Source organism: Stigmatopora nigra, chromosome 1 (genome assembly GCF_051989575.1).
Source record: "Stigmatopora nigra isolate UIUO_SnigA chromosome 1, RoL_Snig_1.1, whole genome shotgun sequence".
In the NCBI taxonomy this organism is placed as follows: domain Eukaryota; kingdom Metazoa; phylum Chordata; class Actinopteri; order Syngnathiformes; family Syngnathidae; genus Stigmatopora; species Stigmatopora nigra.
In genome coordinates this window covers 11,043,868-11,054,159 of record NC_135508.1, presented here as the reverse complement: position 1 = coordinate 11,054,159, position 10,292 = coordinate 11,043,868, and positions in this window count along the sequence as shown.

Sequence of the window (10,292 nt, the reverse complement as noted above, 5' to 3'; positions counted from 1 at the left end):
CATGGCTTCCTATGAATAAGTAATGGTGATGGACTGAATTTCATAGCATTCCAAAGATACCTACTGTATTCTGATTCGATTCCACACCCTTCCTTCCTGCTTCTGAACTGGGGAACCCAGCCAACTACAAAAAAATAATGGATGAAATCTCCGTAGGAGCATAAACAAGGGTTATCAACGTGGCTGCTGTTATGAGCTGATGCTATCAACAAAGTGCCTCGCTCTAAATGTGGTAAAAGTGAATTTTTTGGGGTCAAAACATTATGGTTTTTGAAATGATCAGATGTGAGTGCTAATTTTTTTGCTAATAACACACAGGTAGAGAAATCGAATACTTTCAGACGATATAAAGTGTGTTTACCTGTGATTTCACCTGTTGCCATTCATACAGAAAATTCAAGTTAGATATGCTAGTGTCACAATGTGATGTTATCTCAATTTGGAACTTTATTTGTTGTATTTATTCTCAAAGCAGTGATTTGTGAATTCTTACCGTTTTCATAATAATCTCAAATATGTGTAGTCAATATAAAATGTCTATCTTTTCTTGTTGCTTTGTTCATTTCGTCTTCAGAAATGCAGAGATGATGGAAGTATTTAATCCCTTACATGTTTTGTACAGTATTCCTCTAAAACCCAAAGACAATGAAAAGAAGGGACAATAGGTATCCTGATGAATGCAAGACTGTTTGCCACCCTGAAAGAAGCCCGCGAAAAAAGACGTAGCATTGTTGCCCTCATCTCGACATACAGAGGCACAATCAGAGCGACAGGCGCAGAGAAATGGATTCATACGAGCATAATGGACACTCTCAATAGCAGCTGGCCCTCTAATAGCTTGTCATAACTTATGGGAATGATCTCCAAAAGGCGTGGAGACAGATCGTGGAATGAAAAGGCCACATCTTATGATCCGGTCATGGGAGGGTACGTGGGAGCGATGAGCAAATAGTTTGCAAACCGAAATCTTAATCCTTCTTTTAAACCCTAACCTGAGTTTGAATTCCAAACCCTCGTTTTAAACTCTACTTTAGAACACCCAATCTAGATACTATTGTCTTTTTTTCCCCAGTCCTTTTTTTCCTTTATATTCATTTTTCTTCAAACTAGGCGTACATCACACCCCTCTCATAGAGTATAGAATAACTTTCATTCATTGATCTTCCATACTCCTTGAAATCCTTGAAAGGGTTGCAAGGGTTGCCGGAGCCTAACCCGACTGTCTTCGGGCGAAAGGCAGACTTCACCCCAGACTGGTCGCCATTCAGTCGTAGGGCACACAGAAAGACAGACAACCACTCACACTGCCACCAAGTGGGAATCAAACCCAGAAATTCCACACCAAAGTTAGGCGGAAGAACCACTACACCAACAGGTGGCATAGAATAACTTATCAATTGGAATCAATACAAGATAACAAATTGTTTACCATCAAATCAATTACTAACTCATTGCCTGCCATGGGTCAATTTTAACTGGGACAGCTGACATTGAATAATCACCAACTAGCAAACAACTTGTGACTTGATGATGACAGAACGTTTTTTTTGTAGCCGCATTTCTTGAAACAGCTTAGTGCACATCTGCAAAATATCACATATAGGAAAACCCTTATAATTCTTAGAAAACATTGATGAATTAAAATGATTGGTTGTCTTAGGAAAAGTAAATACACCTACTGTTACTCTAGATTAAAGTCTGATTTTGTGCAACATAACCGACTAATTATCCTTATGAAGTCATACCTCCTTAAAGGCCTAGAACAGGTTCTTCTAGTTATAATTCTGAGTGTGGCGATCTCCTCAAATAGTGCATGGCCAGCTCTTATCTCAAGAGATATGAAGATATAAGATATAAAGCACAAAATTAACCCCCCCCCCCCCCCCCCCCCAAAAGTAGTCGTCATTTCTTGGCATAGTACGTTTACCTACGCAGTTGGTTTGGGTATTTAAAAAATGAAGCTTGTCAAAGGGGCCCTTGCAGTCATCCCTCACTTTTTCCTCCTTTTTTTCTGTTGGTGTGCTTCGTAGATAAGTCTCTGACTTACTTTTCCTTGTTCCCGAGCCTAAACTGACAGTACACCACAAGTGTGAGGATTATAAAAGCTTCTACTGACGTGTTGACTTACTTGGGCCGCAGCCTCGAGGCTATAATTACAATACAGTGCGGCATTGATTGGAAACACACACGCACACACCTGTGTTTCCGACTGCGGGAAAGAAAGCCAACCTCCTCAGGCAGGGGCTATATTTTATACGCGCTTATAGCCCCCTCTCCTTCCTCTTCCCATGTGTCGCTCTTAAGGCTCTAATTTCACAAAACCCCTCACCCCAAAAGCACAGGAGAACCCCTTAAATTCCCCTCCAAGCCCCACCCCACGCACTCTTTACCTCCACTTACAGTTGAAGGACCAGATGGGCTTCGCTTATGGGGATAAGAGTGCGGAGGGAAATTAGATGATATTAGAATGAAAGGTGCCATGTAGAATGCCGGTATATAGACTGAATTTATGATATACTACAGCCTAAAGCTATTTGGGTTTTATATGTCCTTGAAATCCATCTCGCAGTACATATACATATAAGTGTAGGAATAAGCATTAGATGCAGCTATGCTAATAAGGAAAAGTTGATTAACTAATTATGAGAAATGAAAAGCTGTAAGATGTTCATTCTGCTACCATTATGAAAGATTCTTTCTAAATAGATTACTGCAAGTGGCCTTTATGTCCGATATGAAATTGCTGTAAGACCATTATTTTCTTAGACCTGACTAGTAGCACAGAAAAAAAACTGATTAATAATTTTGCCTGCCAAGCACAAGGACCTGAAACCGGATAATGAAAGTCCAATAAATACTTGAATGGTTAGGAATTCTTTTGATCCTTGATAGTTTTCATCCTAAATTCATTTGCAGCGGGGGTGGGCGTGGCCAGAAAAGGCAGTAAATTATCGTTTGAATGACTGTACACAGTATAACCACGCAATCAGTTGGAAATCTTGTATTTATGCATCACAACTGTGCATTGAGGTAGGACAACAACAACTTACTCTTGAGGCAAAATTAGGCTTGACGGTACTTGGGAAACTAAAGCCGCTACTCCTACAAATAACACTGTGTAATACTAGTACTAATTAACATTTAGTTGTGGTGCTAAGAACATCATATAGTACAAAAAAATCTGATCGTTTTCATTGTCTTTGCAGTTTTAGAGACTTTACAATAAATTATATTTTTCTGAATGTTAGCAATGGCCAACCCATTTCTAGACTTGAAAGACAATTAAGACTGCTTTTCAAACAGCGTACTATGCACTTATTAAATCTTCTGTGATGACAAGAGTTTGGCATTTTTTTTAACTGTGCATCCAAGGTTGTGTCATCAAGTGTGTATGTGAGACCTTAAAGATTCCACTGACATGCCATTACTGCACGTTAATACCGGTACATTCCAAGAGCTTGAAAGAATTTCAGGGCATGCTTTTTAAATGCAATGGAAAGAAGCATACTTCTTTTATTAGTCCTGTGGGGGAATTCAATTTCAACCTCATTGTTTCGTTTTATTTGTTTCTAAGCTTGACATAAAGAGACATAAGGGCAGAGATATCATAGTGAGGGGTACAATCCAAAAAGCTCAAGCACACCTCAATAATTCAAGGAGAAACAGACATTTCTCCAACAATGTCGGCATTTTTGTCTGCACCTTGCTCTTGCTTGTGTCTGTCCTTTCCATTCATGACTTTATGAGGAGGACGAGGCAGAGAAAAGGAGTCTTTGATACGACCCATTTGAATGAAACGATGAGATGTCGTGCCCGGGGGCCCCGCATGTGCGTAATCCCACCTGGTACGCCTGTTGAATATGTATTGTTCTTTGTAGTGCAGCACTAAGTGCTAATGCAGGATGTAAAATGAGAACCCAACTGGGTTAGGGTTGCTGGTTGGGGGTTTGTGTGTGTGCTCATGTGTGTGTGTGTGTGTGTGTGTGTGTGTGTGTGTGTGTGTGTGTGTGTGTGTGTGTGTGTGTGTGTGTAAGGGCATTCAAGCACAGGTGTAAAGGCAACTGCAGCCACAGAAAGTGTTTTCTCTCATGCACACATGTACAAACACGTACTAACACAGCCCCACTCAAACAGAAATTGATCATCTTTTAGCCTTCACTTTCGCCATTGCTAGACAGAGGCCATTACATTCATTCTTTTATTCATTTTCCGATCCCAGCCAAGAACGGGCACCAGGCGGGAGATACCGTGAGTTGGTGTCCAGCGAATTGCAGGGCATTCACGCTCAAACACTTACCTTGGAGCAATTTAGATTGTTCAATCAGCCTACTCTGCATGTTTTGGGGATTTGGTAGGAAAGCAGAGTACCCAGAGAAAACCCAAGCAAGCCCGAGCGGAGCGATCACAATATTTTTAAAATATGTAAGTGAGTATACTTCCAAAATGCACCTATGGGTTTTTGGCTTGGTAGATTATCTCTAGTCATTATATTCTTTTATATTGTGGCGATTACCACAATTAACTGGCATTACTGGCAATACATGCCTATGTCATTCAAGACCAATGGCGGCGGCCCAAAACAAAGTTCTTCCAAGAATCTAATGAATTTGGACACGGACCAGAGCTTTCTCACAAGCTAAATGCAGCCTAGAGGGATTTTCTAACATGCAAACAATCATTTTAACCCAACATATTCCTTTTTGCTCCCATTTTTCGAGTGATAAAACAATTTACATCCACAGAAATAACAATTTATCTCAAATATATCTTACTAATCTATCTAAATCTGTCATACTGAGCACTTCTCCTTAACTAAGATAATCCATCCCATCTCAAAGGTGTGCCATTCACGTCAATATCTTGATGAGACTGCATGATTACCTCACAGGTGTTCTTTAGACAAACCAAAGAAAGAACATGTGGAAAAAAGTGCACTTTTGTTTATTAACAAGGGCGAAAAACACAAAGGTGAACTTCCTGTTTAAAAAAAGACAATCTTAACTTGTCTTTGCATAGAGAAAAAGTCATAAAGCAGAGCAATACATGATGCTTTCTGTCATTTTAACCACAATCTGTGGGTTAAAGGCATGTCAAGGGTTTATTTTTTTCTTGTAGGTTTTATGATGGCAACCGTTAAAACCTAAAATTAGTCATTATATTTTTATTACAGCCAATGAAGAATATGGATTTAAGAAAATAAACAAATCCAAGTTTGATCCTTTCAAGAGACCTTACAAATCATTGGCTTCAATTATTGGAGACAGTCCTGAACTTGCCCGTGAGATAATAAAAAATGTATGAAATACAGCATGTGTTTAATAGTGAGTCAAAATGGGAGGTTAAGTGCTCCTGCTGTGTGTATTGATGTAATAAACGAGTGAGTCATAAGAGAAAGTGTGCTGCGTTGGTTTTGGAGAAACAGCTTCCCTCTGTTTTTATGCTTAAACCTTTTTCCTTCTATTTTTGTACATTAAAAAAAACGAAATAAATCTTAAGGCAATTGTTTCTGTCTCACATATTTACCCATATCCACAAAGGAGTTGTCATTCTTCCCTTTCCAAGCTGAAAGGAGAATTTCTTGTAAGCATTGCTCTCAGACATTTGACAAATATTCACCAACCACAAAAGGCAAAAAGATGTCTGTTTTGACTTAAGAGTGGTTAACCCAGTGCCTCTGTTAGCCTTTTGGACAGAATACACTTTGGCAGAATATACTTGTGAGTCACTCGACATTTCCTTGCATTTTTTTTCCTTAAATGCTTTAATTGTCCCATTAGTATTATCTTAAGTGGTTCCCATCCACTTTACTGCGATTTATTTTTTTTCATAATAAAACACAAAAATGCAATGAATGTTTTATACAGTCATGAATTACGATCCCCCGCTAGCACATTTGTTACATGTTAAATGTTAAATATTTGTATATAAAAACTGCTGAGAAATGTTCAATAACCCTTCGTTAGTTAAGAGAATTACTATAAATTTAACAGTACTATTGCTGTCATTGTGAATGTGACCCAATAATAATAATACACTTTGGCTATTGATTCGGATTTAGGGATTGTAATCCTGTGGCGAAACTTCCTCTGTCAAAATGGCATGTGTTTCTTTTAGGCTTTGTCAAACATTCGGAAAACAATGTTATCTTTGAGGACACTGAATCAGGGACAGGAAAACTTTGCTTGACTTTAATGGAGCTTGAAAATCACATTTGACGTTTGAAATGGGCAGATGACGCAGGTCATTCATAGGTGAAATAAAAGCAAGCAATTATGCAGTCAAGAAAAGCCAATTAGACAATCCTGGGACATTCCCATTTTCAAATGAATCATTCATAACCAATTTAATCATCAAAAAGGAAAAATGATCATTAAAAATCCAGTTTGTGGAAAATTTTAAATAACAAAATAAAATGATGATTTCATCAAATCCATTGCATTTTAGAATAAATTTAGAATTCACTAGTGTTATTGTAAGAAGCGTTTGTCAACATTCTTGGGAGGCTTGATTTGGGCCTTGAATCACTGTTGGACGCATTTCGAAGGAGCCCTCGTGGTGTCTTCATCCAAAATCAAGTCCAGTCACTTCACTCCCCCGCTTATCACAACATTATCTCAGCATTCCAATGCCCTGAACTGGAACATGCTCATATGACGCCTCCGCGGTGTGTGTGCATGTGTGTGTGTGTGTGTGTGTGTGTGTGTGTGTGTGTTTGTGAGAGATGCGGGTCAAAGAGGAGTGGCAGATGTTCCCATTTGCTCAGCCAAGTAGAATGAGCCTCTCCTCAAGGCGCATCCGTACTCTCCTCCTTTCGTATCAAGTGACCGCCCCACTAAAGGTATTTGTGGATGTTTAAGGGTGCGCGAAGACAGGAGCCAAAGGAAGTGACGCTCTGATAAAGTAAACACTGAGGAGGGAAGGGAAGTGCGGTGGGGGTGCTTCTGAACTGCTAAGAGCCCCCTTTCGACAACCACCTGTTGATTTAGTTTCACGTGACCTCACCGGGATGACCTGGGATCTGATATGACCAGGGCAGGAAATTGAAAGATGTGTTTTGATAAGTACGAGTGTGTGACCGTGAGCCTTATCTTTCAGGGGATGAAAAACTCTTACACGGTACAGGATTATCTTGTGCACGGTAAATTGCACTCGTACACGGTATAGAAAAATGTATGTATTTTGGAATTTGGTGGTGGGAGAACCTTTCAGTAGTAGTACTCTAAATGTGAGTGTTTCTTTCTACACCTTACGAAAGCATTTCAATACAGTTTGAGAATGATTGATGTGAATGTGAAAGAGAGTTTCAATAGTGTTTTCTTTTTTTTTGGACACCATTCTTTTCATTTGTGCTTGCAGGGGTGATGTCATCAATCAAATTGTATTTAGGTTTCTGAGAACATTTTGCTTGTAAGTTTGACAGCATTTTAAGGGTCAATTGCTGAGAAACAGGGAAGCAAAATGCTTCATTTAATAGGCCACAAAAAAGTGCAAAAAAAGGCCTGGGAGCTGAAAATAAGGTAAACCTGAAAGTAAAAAAATCTAACAAATTAGGGCAGGACTTGACCCACAACTAACACTGATGAGTATAACATGACAAGCAAAGGGAAGCCAAATAGACAGACATGGGTTAACGAGACATAGGGAACAGGTGGGTGACATACAAGGCAGCGGATAGGCTGAGACACATGGGGGATGCGGCAACAGGTGAAAGCAATGGACAATCACAAAGACAAGTTAGACAGAGGGCAAAAGCCAAAATTAGATCTCCACAAAATAAACCTCAAAGAAAATTGTTGTGAAACGAGAACAATTAGTGCTGAGTGGCTGCTTTTGCAACTCATTCCAATGATGACTTGTCAGAGGCCTGCTGTTGCTTGTTGAACTTCTTCATCAAAAGGTGACATTTCTCTGAAGGTGTATGACTGAGAAGTGGAAATAAGATGTAAGTATAGTGCAAATGTTTCAGAAGCAATTTTCTTGTTCTCAGTTTAAAGCAAGCCCAAACTTGTTCCTTGGGAAGTTTTGTCATTGGAATTGAAGCAGTTGTACTTTTTGCATGCTCTGACTCATTTTGACATGTGAGCATGATATCAGGTAAGGTTTTTACATTTGTACTGCAGAATATTATACATCAAAAGGTGTTTATTACATTGAGGGGAAAGATGACAAACCTTGACAGAGTCAAAGTTGAGCTTTTATAAGATTCCAGGTTTTCAAAGTGCTTGTGGTTTTGCATATACTTTCCCAAGTGAGCCCTGAGACTGGTTAAGACATCAATCAATGCAAAAACTTTTGACAGTTTAACTTGACTTTCTGTTTCAAGGGAGACATTACAGGAAGGTAACGGTCAGTCAGCAGGCAGCATCTGGTTATCATTAACAGTTGCCCACCTTTACCTAGCTCTGTACGTTGACCCACACATCACAACTAATCAAATCTCCAAGCTGCACTGCAATGGATGCATTTCAATCACCTGAATCTTATGACCTTTTGGTGTAATCCATCTCCTAACTTGCTATGTTGGTGAACATAATATATCAACCTTTGAAATTACTCTCCCCAAAGTGAATGATCAGGACCATGACAATGCCTTCATTTAGTTCAATTTTCTTCTTTATAATTTTTTTGTATGTTTGTTTCAGATATACCTTTTATACGGAAGATGTCCAGTCAATTATCAAACAATTAAAAGAAGACATGTTTGTGGAAGGTTAGTGTGACACTCTCTCAATCCACACTTTACAGCAATTATGGGTCTTGTAAAAAAGTGAAATGAGGCCAGTACAGTTGAAGATTTGCCACACTCTCGGATCATGGATTACGGCAACCATGACTGTGCTGAGTTTCTGCTTTATTCAATCCCTCAAATAATAGCAACATTCATTAACAGAGCTCAAATCAACATAGCATTTTATGTAGCCGCAAATAAAGTATCAACAAAACTACTAAATTATATATATAGTTACTTATGACAGGCCCTGTATAAGCAATATAGACATTGTCAATGGAATCTTGTTAGCTAAGTGGACTCTGGAAGTGGGGAAGCATTGGTAAGTTATCTGATTTCTTATGATTTGGAAATATTATGTAATTTATGGCATATAAAATTGTCTAACATACACACATGTATATAAGTGAGCACATATTGTGACTATTTGAATGTAAAAAGTCCTGAGAGACATGCAATTGTGTGTCTAAATCTTGGTTTTTGGGGTATGTAAGCTGTCAAAGTCACATGACAATGAAATGACAAGATGAGGCCGTTAGAAGTTCAAGAAGTATGAATCATGGGTTTTTGAAAATATGAATGTGGACATTTACTGCACCAACATTGGCTGTGCAGTGGTTTTGTTTCCAGCGTCTCGTTATATGTCCAATATATCAAGTGTAGGCGTGAGGTAAACTCAAAAGTGTAGATGAATGCTTATCAATCCTGATTGTCCTTGCCCGTCATTGTTTGTTAGTATTTCCTTGATTCCACTTTTGGATTTTCCAACCTCCCCTAAAATTCCAACCTATCATTTCCTGTGTGGGAGCGCTGAGCAGGCAGAGCACACGGCATAATGGCTCTTTGTACACCACCACCGCCTCCCAGTGTGTAAAGCACATCCACTAAGACTCTTTTCAAACATATATCAACCAGCCCAAGGCATCATTTTCAGTCTCTCTTCGTCATTCATGTTGGATTGTGGAAGCGAGGAAGTGGCCAAATTAAAAATAGATGGACGGCAAAAAAAGATGTAAACACACACAGGCTTGTCTCTTATTTTCCCTTGAAAAGCCAATATGTATGCAAGAAAAAAAAAGCTTTATGGAACCACATCATGGCCCCAAGCTTCCTCTACAAGCCTGCCACAATAACAACATGAAATTCGCATAGCATAATAAAAAGAAAGATTTGAGCAGCAAGATGAAGGCTGACTGATGTTTACACATGATAGCCTCCACCTGGAAGTTGCATTAGGGAATTCAGGTTGAGCTCTAGTCCAATAAAACATCACTATTGTCAGCTGTAATAACACCATTAAACGGCAAGACATTAAACTTACAAAGTAATGCCCATCTTGGCGAGGCATTTGTAAATGTTCTACTTTGTCCATTTAGTATCTACATGACCTTTGAGTGTATGACTACTCTGTCATAGCTGTCATATTCAGTGCTTGCCACTGCTTGTCTTAACATGCTTTATATTACCAGTGTGGTGGTTAAAGCTTTCCAAAGCAAATGGTGTCAAATACATATGCATGTACCAAAGTCATGTAATATGCTTAAATTTGCGTCCTCTGTGTAAT